We start from the raw sequence: 10,170 nt of genomic DNA, 5'->3' as shown, positions 1-10,170 counted from the left end.
ATAAGCTTGCTTTTTTATTGAATGCACTAAGGTGCTATAGAACAAAATCCTTATTGGAATCCATACTGTTACAAATGAAGGATAAATCTATAGAAAGTGAGATGGGAGCTTTCATTTCTTTAGATCTATATTTAATTGTTTCTAATCAAGAAAAGAAATTATCATTACTGCAGTAGACTTCTGCTTCCTTCTGAAAGTTTATGTTTTTCCTGCTTGGAGTTCATCATGTGTTGCTCCTTATGTGGAGGTATAAATCTAAGATAAATGAAGTGAAAATATTTTTGTTTAATAAAAAATTATGAAAAAGTCATTTTGCAAAGAAAGTATAAGATATAGAGATGGATGAGCAGAAGGGTGGCAAAATTAAGTTCTGTTAAAATTTACTTGATAATAAAGGTAATGTATATTTAGTCTTCTTGAAGCAATGGATTCTCTAACATGTAGCACTTGATTCTCAGCTCAGTAAATTACATTTTTTGCAGTTTATTCCATATTTTGTTAAAAGTAGGCAATGAATATTTAAAGCTATTCTTTTGATCATAAAGGCTCCATGAAAAAAAAGCAAACTGAATAAAGAATTTAACAAATACTTCTGAAAAGAATTGTGTTTCTTCTCCCTAGTGTGTTTCATGGACTTAAGTTTTATAGCTTTCTTGCTGACACCATTTAAGAGAGTTGCAGTCCAGCAATATTGTATATGTGTGCATGCACTGCCAACTATTAAGGTGAGTAGGTGCCATTTAATTGCAATAAATTCAAGATACTAATTCAAGTTCTTCCTCGGGTACAGGAAACCAAGTGTCTCAGATCTCAAGCAAAGTTTTCCTAGCAGTTTAATCTATCCCATGTGTGTGCACAGTCTTTGTTGTCTACCTTTTACTTTTTTCCATTCTCCATCTTTTTGCAAGTCAAAAAAGAAGCATTGTACTATTGAAAGTAAAACTTGTTAATTGTGCTTGGATGAATCCTAAACTATGAATACTAAAAATTAAAAAAAAATAAGAAAAGTATTGCTTTGACCTCACAAAATAATTAAATGTTGATATCATATTTCCAGTGAATACAGTATTCTTATTTCAAATTATATCTGCAGCTGAAAGATCCAAAATATGAATTGCATGAACTGTATGGAAATGTTTGTGTCAAAATTTTGTTCTTGTTGGAAGTGATGGGCAGATGTGGATGTTGTCAGGAACAAGACCTCATGTCGAGACACTGTTGGTTTGGTTTTGCAGGTGTGTTCCTCTAAGGTGTCTTTCCTGCAGGGCTGACTCCTGTGTTATGCTCAGAGGAACAGGTTTTGCCTACAGTCCTGATTTAGGCTGCAATGGTCAAGTGCAAGTCTGCCCAGAAGGAACACCCAGGCAGCATGAATTTCAACATTAACATACCTTATTACTTCTTTTCCTTTATCTTGACTCTCTTTTTGCCACCTCCTTTTCTATGCCCTGATCTCCTCCTAATTGACCTCAATTACTTCTTCCCTATTGATCCTTGTTTTGCTGCATCCTTATCCCAATTGTTTATTTCTGTGACCATTCCTCATGTTGCCTCAGCCTCAGTGTAGGTCATTGCTGACATGACTGCCTTGTCACTGCTTGCTGGTGAGAAGCTGCCATCCTGAAGGTCCCAAGTTATCCCTCCAATTAGCTGTGAAATTTGGCCATTTCTTGGATAATTCTGCCTTAACCACCTCTGCACCCCATGCCATGCCTCATGGTGCTCTCTGTAATTTATTTCAGCTTCTCGTACTGTTATCTGTCGTATCCAGCCATTTCCCATGCCGTGCTGTGTCCAGCGCAGTTAACTTTATCTCAGGGCACAGTTATAGCCAACAGCATAGCCATGGGCTTGCAACCCTAACAAGATTCCACCCTTTATGTAAGTTCACTGCTGTTTAAAGCCAATCTTCATGTCCATGGACACTTAGGTACAGACTTTTTACTGTACTATTAACACAGGCAACTAAGGGGACTAAAATGCCAATGATAGAAGTTCAAATTTTTATGGCACAGATAGAGATAAATGCCCATCACTTTTGTGCCCCTCTTCCTAACATACCTGTGGTCAGTTAACTTTTCCAGTAATACCATTAAAAATATTTGGCATTGAGAGATGTCAGATAACTATTAGAACCATCTGGCTTTGATTCCTTTTCTCAAACATTCTAGCCCTCCATAAAATTTTACTTCTATGCTATTACCATATTTATATATCATCACTTTATGTCATGTTTTACTAGTTGCTTGTTTCTTTATCAACTTTGACATCATCTTCTCACTGAAATTATCCATACTGTAAAAACATGCTTTAACATCTCTTATTAGGGAAAAAAAAAATCTCTTCTAGACTTTTAGTGTAAATGATCCTTACAAAGTTTGAACAAGGAAAAAAGTTACAAAGCTGTGGCTGAGAATTTGGCAGTCCATTGTATTTATGTTTTCTGTATGAAGATTTGTCATCAAGTATGAGAATGAAAAATTTTAGCTAATTAAAAAAATAGTCTATATTTGTGAACACTGCAAACAATATATTTCATTATGTTAAAATGTTATTAAAAGCAAACTGTGATTTAAGAAGTTAATTAAAAAATGCACTCAAAGTCAATTTTGCTTTCAGAGGTATTGATTATTCCTTCAGTGCTGTTCATTTTAGCTATAAAGAAAATTACCACCAATTGCTGGAGTTTTACTTTGAAAACTTAAAATTATTATTGCTATTTTAGATATGTATTGCATTTTATTATTTATTTATGAAAGAAAATGTAGCTGAAACATACCTATTAGTTATTACAATTTTGTACACTAAACTCCACAAGATATTTGTATATTTTCCTAGTGTGGAAATAGACCATCATTGAATCTGGTTTTCTGTACGCATATTGTCTGGAACTTGACCCTTTTCTTAGTGTTTCTAACAATTAAAGTGGTTTTGAGTTTACTGCTAATAAACAGAGAAAATGCAAAGTTTATAATCTCTAGTTCCCCTGCACTGTCTTCAGATCCTTTTTCAGGCATAGTTTAGGTTTTAAGGCAGATTTTAAATGATAATTCTGTGGCCCAAAGACAGAAATTGGTAAAAACATAGGACAGAGTAAGCTTAAGGTCATGCAAGTTGCAAATGAGTTCCAGACTGCACACACTAAAAATCTATTGTGCTCAGATATCACATGTGGTTTTGAAAGTTAAATCTGTGCTTTGCGTTATAGTCAATGGTAAGATTTGGCACCATCAGTTGCCTTGCCATTCAAAGTGATGTGACAGATATAACACAGTTCCTGTGCCCTCCTTCTCTCCTTCAAATTACAGCTGTGTGAGGCACTTAAAGACATGTCTTCTACTGATGATATTTTTTTAAATATTTGTCATATTTCATTTACTAGTTAGTGCCTATTTGTTAGGAATTTTTTCACGCAGTGTTTTAGGTATTTTTTGCTATGGTGTATTCAAACCTTGTAGAAGTCTCTGATTTGCCTGTGCATTGTGTTCTGTTTAGACAACAGAAATTCTTTAATCCTGTATTAGCTCTTAACAAAGTGTATTATATGGACAGATAGAAATATGATGTCTGAGTCTCAGATGTGCTTGAAAGTTGGATGGCACCACAGCCACAATGTTCTCTTGTCAGTACTTCCTTACTTGTAATTTATTAAACTGTTTATTTGGATTTATATAGATGCTAGAAAGAATAACTGGTCAAAAAACTCAAATTCAATGAAGTTAGTGTCCAACAGAAATGACTGAAGCACAGACTAACCTCATTAGACTTCCATGTCATATTATTCCTCCTTGATAGAAAGCTACCTGTGTGGATAAAAGTCTAACTTGGTAACGTGCCCTGCAGTGCATCGTGTATGGAATAGTTTTAGCCAAGTGAGATTGAGAAGTAAAAGTCCTCTGTGACTGAAAAGTGATGCTACAGAAATGGCCATATAAATGATGAAATAAAAAATGGTTAAGAAGGGAAATTAAAACAAAACAAAATAAAAAAATAAGCAAATAAACACTTCTCTTGCACTTGATTTGGCAATTGTTATGTTCCTTCTGTTGCTCTAAAGGTTTTTTGATCTTCATGCACTTTTTGGCAACAGTATTTTGGCAACATGATGGAAGGAACTGGAAGAAACTAAGGTGTCAGAAGACATGACAGAAGAAATCTTTTCATGAAACATATGTCTTCTGTTAGAGTTGGGCATAAGTTCACTAATAAAGATCTACAGAATCTTTCTTCCTCCTCTTTTATTGTAATTTGTATGGTTTATTTTGCATTTAAAAAATCTATGCAGAAGGTTTTTGAAGTATTTTTCAGGATTTTATTTTCATTGAAAACAAAGAATAATGGTTTGTAATGTGTTAGCCTGCATTTAATAAGATAACTCAAAATCATAAAAAAGTACAGAACTATGGTTTTTTTTTTAATTCTTGTTTGAGCTGCCCAAATAGCTGCTTGTATAGAAATTTGAATCAATAACACAACATGTAATAAAAATAATATATTTCTCTGTCAAACAAGCATCTCCCATTATGATCCTCAGATATAATTTATCCAGAACTGTATAGTCCAGAAAACTCAAGACTGCCTTCTGAGTTGTCTAAGAGCTCAAATCCCTTTTTTTTGCTCCCATCTAGATAAGTCATATTTGTTAGGTATCTCTGCTCACTTTCACCAGACCACTTGGGCAGAAAAGGAATTATTTTTGCTTGATTATTTGGTTTGATTTCTGTTTGTTTGCTTACTTTTGCAGAAGCAATTATAGCTGTGTACTCCAAAATATATCAATTCAATTTCATGACAAAAACTAATTCAATTATGTTAAAAACAAAATCTCTTCTCTTGTAGTTCCAAAATTGTTTCATCTAATTACTCTCAATATACTTTGTTTATGAATTGCTCATTTGGAAACAGTAAAAAAAAATCATTTACAAAGCATTGCTATAACAAACATGTTTCCAGCATGATTAACATTCTCCATTAACAGAAAGAAACAAACAGTGAAAGTGTTGTAAGAAATTAATTTGAGTTGAAATTTGGAAAGGAATTTAGGCACTGCAGCATATCATTGTTCCTCATTTTTAAGTCTATTTTTAAGATATGTTCATTGTAGACTGAAATCCCAGTCAATTTTGGTGGACTATTAGCTTCCTAAATGAAGGGACATATTTGAGACTGACTAGAGTGCTGAATGATGAGCCAATAGTTAGCCAGTAGTGAGAAGTATCTGTTCAGTGCCATTCTCTTCAGACAATACCAGTCCCCAGGGAGGCTGTTTTCTCCATGGATGATTAACAGTCCTTCTTCTGAAGACACAGAGCACATCAAGAACAGTTTTGTTTCCCTTTCGAGAGAAGTTTATTTTGATATAGTAGCTATAGATTCAGTTTTAAACATACTTTTTTCTGGTGGGTTTAGTTTTGTTTGGGTTTGTTTGTTTGTCGTATGCCCTGTCCTCCAGTCAATAGATGTTGTGGGATAAATATGCAATTTGAAAAGAGAAATTTAAACTATTTATTTGTCTTTATAAAAAGAGACAAGCATACATAATCTACTGAATGATCTCATCTATCCACATATAAATTAATTCTGTCCTTTGTAGCATCTTAATTTGTTTGGAATAAGAGTTATAAAGATTTAGTTCTCTTCCTGCACATGAAAATGTATTTAATCAGACAGGTTTACTTTGCAATCCGTATATCAATATACTTTTAGACAAAATATCATGTGGTTTTGCTAAAAATTCATTTATGCGGGATTCTTTATGCGACCTCTTTTGTTCTTGTTTATTTATGCATGTGCCATAGCTTCTCCCACAATCCTTTTGATTTCAGATAAATCCATTGCAGAGCCCTTTCCAGAGAAGATTCTGCTGTGAGAACTGACCCCTTATGTCAATTTAATAGATTGAGGTACACACAATCAAGTAATTTGAAAATATTTACCATTTAATAAGCAGATTGGACGTTGTAACTTTTGAATGGAGAGGTCTATATAATAGAATTGTGGCCAATATTTTTATATTACCTGAGAACAAGAAAAACATGTAGAACAGTCTTCAAAGGTTAAAATTATGCTTAATTTCTTCTTGATTGTAATATGCTCAGTATTTCACCTATAATTAATCTCTTTTTTTACATCCAGATCTCCAAGAACTTACTAGAAATTGTTCTTACAACTGTTAGTTTTCTATTTGAACCAGTTAACCCATTTTAGGTCAAACGATTTTTTTCTTAGTGAAGTAATTGGAGTGTCTACTTGACCTATTGTTGAGTTCTGAAATTAAAATAGGCTGATAGTTTATTTAGCTGTGTCTACATAATAATACCAAAAACATTCTGGGGGAAAATGTCTTTTATCTAGTGCCCCTAAATGCAAGATGAGTGCTTACAAGGTGTGTTCATGACCTTGACAGATTTAAGGTTCTTGAATTTTGTTGTTGCTGAGAAGAATCAGTAATATAGAATTAGACATTATTTTAATGATTATTTATCCAAAGAGTGGTCAGCACTGCAACACAAAATGAATTAAGGTACTTCATCTGCTGTTGGACTTTATCTCCAGCTTCTGTAATGAAAATAATTAGGGCTATCTTTCCACAATGTGTAAGCTTTTCATTTCCTTTTTGGTGGTATTTTAATTCTTAAAAACTTCTTGGATACTGAAAAGAATATTTTTTTTTAATTTTTAATGCTACTGATACATGTTATCAAGATAAATTTATGTTCATTACAACATATGGACCAAAATAATATTGATTACCTTTGATAGATGGAAGTTATTAAATTGTGAAATTATTAACCTCTGACATGAATGAGAGCTAAATGTGAATGCTATATTTCAAAGGGCACTGTAAGTTCACTTGTTGAACTTAATAGCTCATTACCTAAGAAATATTGGGCTAGTTATTCTTACCAAGAACTACACATAAATAGATGCAATATGAAACATGACAAAATTAATACCTCGCATAAATCATTGCTATATTGGAACAATATTACTGGAGAATAACTCAAGCCCACTATCCCTACAGTAATTCACATTCAATAAAACAATGCAATATTCATAAATTGGATTTCTAAGTTACAAGAGAGTCAAAGAAAACAGGAGCTCTGATAACGATGTTGGCTGACTGTCTTGCTCATTTAATTACAATGCAGTAATAATTTATCATAAGATTAATAAAATATGACAACTGGTGTGTTTTTTCTGGTGGCACTGCTGGTTCTGCAAATGCCATATGTTATTTGAATTTTATACTATGTTGTGTACTTGTAACCATAAACAGCATTTGTGTGTTATAATTAATCCTGATAAACAAACATCCACATTAGATTATAGTTAGATAATTTTAATTACGTAGATATATTTTCTCTGCATTACAGTGGCACAGATAATTGTCTTGTTATGTTCTCATCCATTCACATCTTCTGATATAGAACACACTTTGATTATGCTTCCCAAAATCTACTGTGGAAATAAGCTACAGTGTGCAGCCTTAGAAGTCTTGCTGGCATACAGATTTGACTGTTACAAGCTGATGCACGATCCATGTATCCAGGATGGAAAATAGCCGTTTTCTGGAAGCCTTTCTGAAGTAGTAACTGCATGAGTAACTGATTGATGCAACCTGAAACAAATGCTTCCCCTGAAATCTGATTACAGGCATGACACAATGGGATACTTTGCAGTCTTAATTTGGCGTTTATAAATTTGGCTTTGCCCAAACCCAAAATCTGGATTTGGCATGTAGTGTCAGAAAATCTATTTCTATCCCTTTTTGACTTTAAATCACTAGTATCACTGTGCTTTGTTTATGTACAGGCTTGCAGGGAGTCTCATTTTGATCCATTTGCAGAACCAATCTCTCTAACCTCAAAGTTGTGTACTGAATCCAATGTCTTCTGAATGGCCATACAGAAATCTCAAACCACAATGAACAAAGTTTGCCACCTGTTTGTCCCTCATAAACTCTAATAAACACGCTCAAAAAATATTATCAGTACATTACTAGTAAAGTAATCCACAATAATAGTGCAGCAGTTGAAAAGCTGAGAGGAATTAAAAATTTAGCATTCATTTATCCCACCCATTTCAGAATTTCAAAGTCATATTTGAAATGAGGATTGAGAGGATATAGGAGTTATTTTCATACTGGTGGTATGTCTTCTAATACATTTAATATTATTTTTCTTATTGCATAAAAGCACCACTTCAAAAGAAGTGGTTTTCTTCTTCAAAAGAAGAAACCAAGAGAATTCATCTGCTTTAACCCAACATCTTTTAATGTAATCTCTAAGGCTTTTTCCTGGGAAGTCCAGGATCTTCCTTTTACCCTGTTGATGTAAAGTGTGGAGTGAACAAAGCTGTTTGACAGCCTGGGCTACTCCTCTGGCTGCAAAGAAATCATGTAAAATAAATAAAAGGTAACAGTTTATCTCCCAGCAGTTATGTAAAATTCAAAAAGTCACAAGTCTTGTCAATAGCTTGGAAATAACACTGCAATCATACTTTTTTAAGTCTGTGGGATGCACGTGCTGGTTTCCTGAAAGGTTCCCAAGGAGGTCACACCAGGGTACTTCTGTGGAAATTCAGAGCTAGGAAGGCACATAGTGAGTTTAGATGATCTATTCACAGCACTTGTGAATCGTAAGGTTTGTACATATTTTAAAATCTAGATTCACTAGATGGTTATCCATAGTCTGTAGTAAATGGGAACACTATGCTTGCACATAACAATTTGAGACCTGTGACATAGCCATGGTTCATAAAACATGATTCTGCTAGAAGTGGTTGTGGCTGGACGAAAATCAGTAACTCAAAAGAACCAGTAGTAGCCAGGTGGAGAACACACGCTGACAAACTCTGCTGTACATTTCAAGTGTTTGAAAGAGGTTCTGCTCAAGATAGCTCTTTGTACCTGTTGCGTTCCAGCTACTTGCAGATCTTTATTTCTGTCACATTTTCTAAGTGTCTCTTTCCTCTTAGGGTAGTACTTTTTTTTGTGTATTTTTTTGAAGGGACATAAGATGCAACTTTCTGAGAAATCATAATGGAAAAAGACAAGAAAGGTTGAAATTAAGTGAAAATTAAGTGAAAGTCATTACTTCTAAGGATCCCTTTATTCTGTAAAAAAACATATTGACTGGCCTATAAATCAGGCAGGTACTCTTTCTCATAACTGGAATTAATATTCTCAGGACATATATATATATATATATATATATATATATATATATATATATATATATATATATAAAATAAATGGTTATTTCTTCTTTATATATTCCAGCTATGTTTTCAGTGAAATATGCCGGAAGTATAAATATATTATGAACCATCCAAATATTGTCATTTTGGGCCTTATTTGCAAGTCAAAATTATCTGAAAATTTGATAAAGGATCTGCTTTTATATTCAGTTTTCTAACAATAGAAAGAAATAATAAAAAGTTCCAGAAATTTAAATTTGCAGATTCCAGTAAGTTTTGTTTTGAGTATACATACATACTTACCTTCTTAGAAATATTAAAATAATAATGATTTACATCAGTATTGTACAGCTGGAAATGACTGCATGATCAAGAGCACTATAGAATTGAATCCCTATCTCTTTTACTAATATATTTTTGCAGGCTGTACGTTGATTTCTAAGCATTTTCAAGTACTCTGCTTTTGTTTAACAGAAGTCTTTCAACTCTTAATGAGTTCTCATATCCTCCTTGATAGTTCTTAAAAACAAATTTCCATTTTTAGGTGTAGTCTTCTATATGATGACAAGTTTGATTTTAATAATTGAGAGCAGATGCAGATATTACTGAAAATGATAATACATTTTCTTGATAGAATTGCCTCTTTTTTCCCCTCTTTATTAATATTAATGGTGTTAATAATGTATTAGTAGTAGAAGACCAAAATCTATTACAACAAAACTTGGAACACTTCCCTAAATTTTGTAGGACTATACGCAATAAAGCTGTCTAAGAAATGATGCAGTTTCTAGTTGAATCTGTTTTTTGAAAAATGCAATCTTAACATTTACATTAAATAAAAATTATTTTATTTTCTTTGTATTTCATTATCATTTTTTCAACCTCATTCCTCTTATATGTTATTTCTAAAAATAATTAATGACTAAGGAAGGAATGTACCTCTGAGGCTGTCAAAAACTGGATGAACTT

This window comes from Agelaius tricolor, unplaced genomic scaffold (assembly GCF_023055355.1).
Source record: "Agelaius tricolor isolate 1412-34295 unplaced genomic scaffold, bAgeTri1.0.p SCAF_7, whole genome shotgun sequence".
NCBI classification, from domain to species: Eukaryota; Metazoa; Chordata; class Aves; order Passeriformes; family Icteridae; genus Agelaius; species Agelaius tricolor.
The sequence above is the reverse complement of the archived record's forward strand: the minus strand, read 5'-3'. Positions refer to the sequence as shown.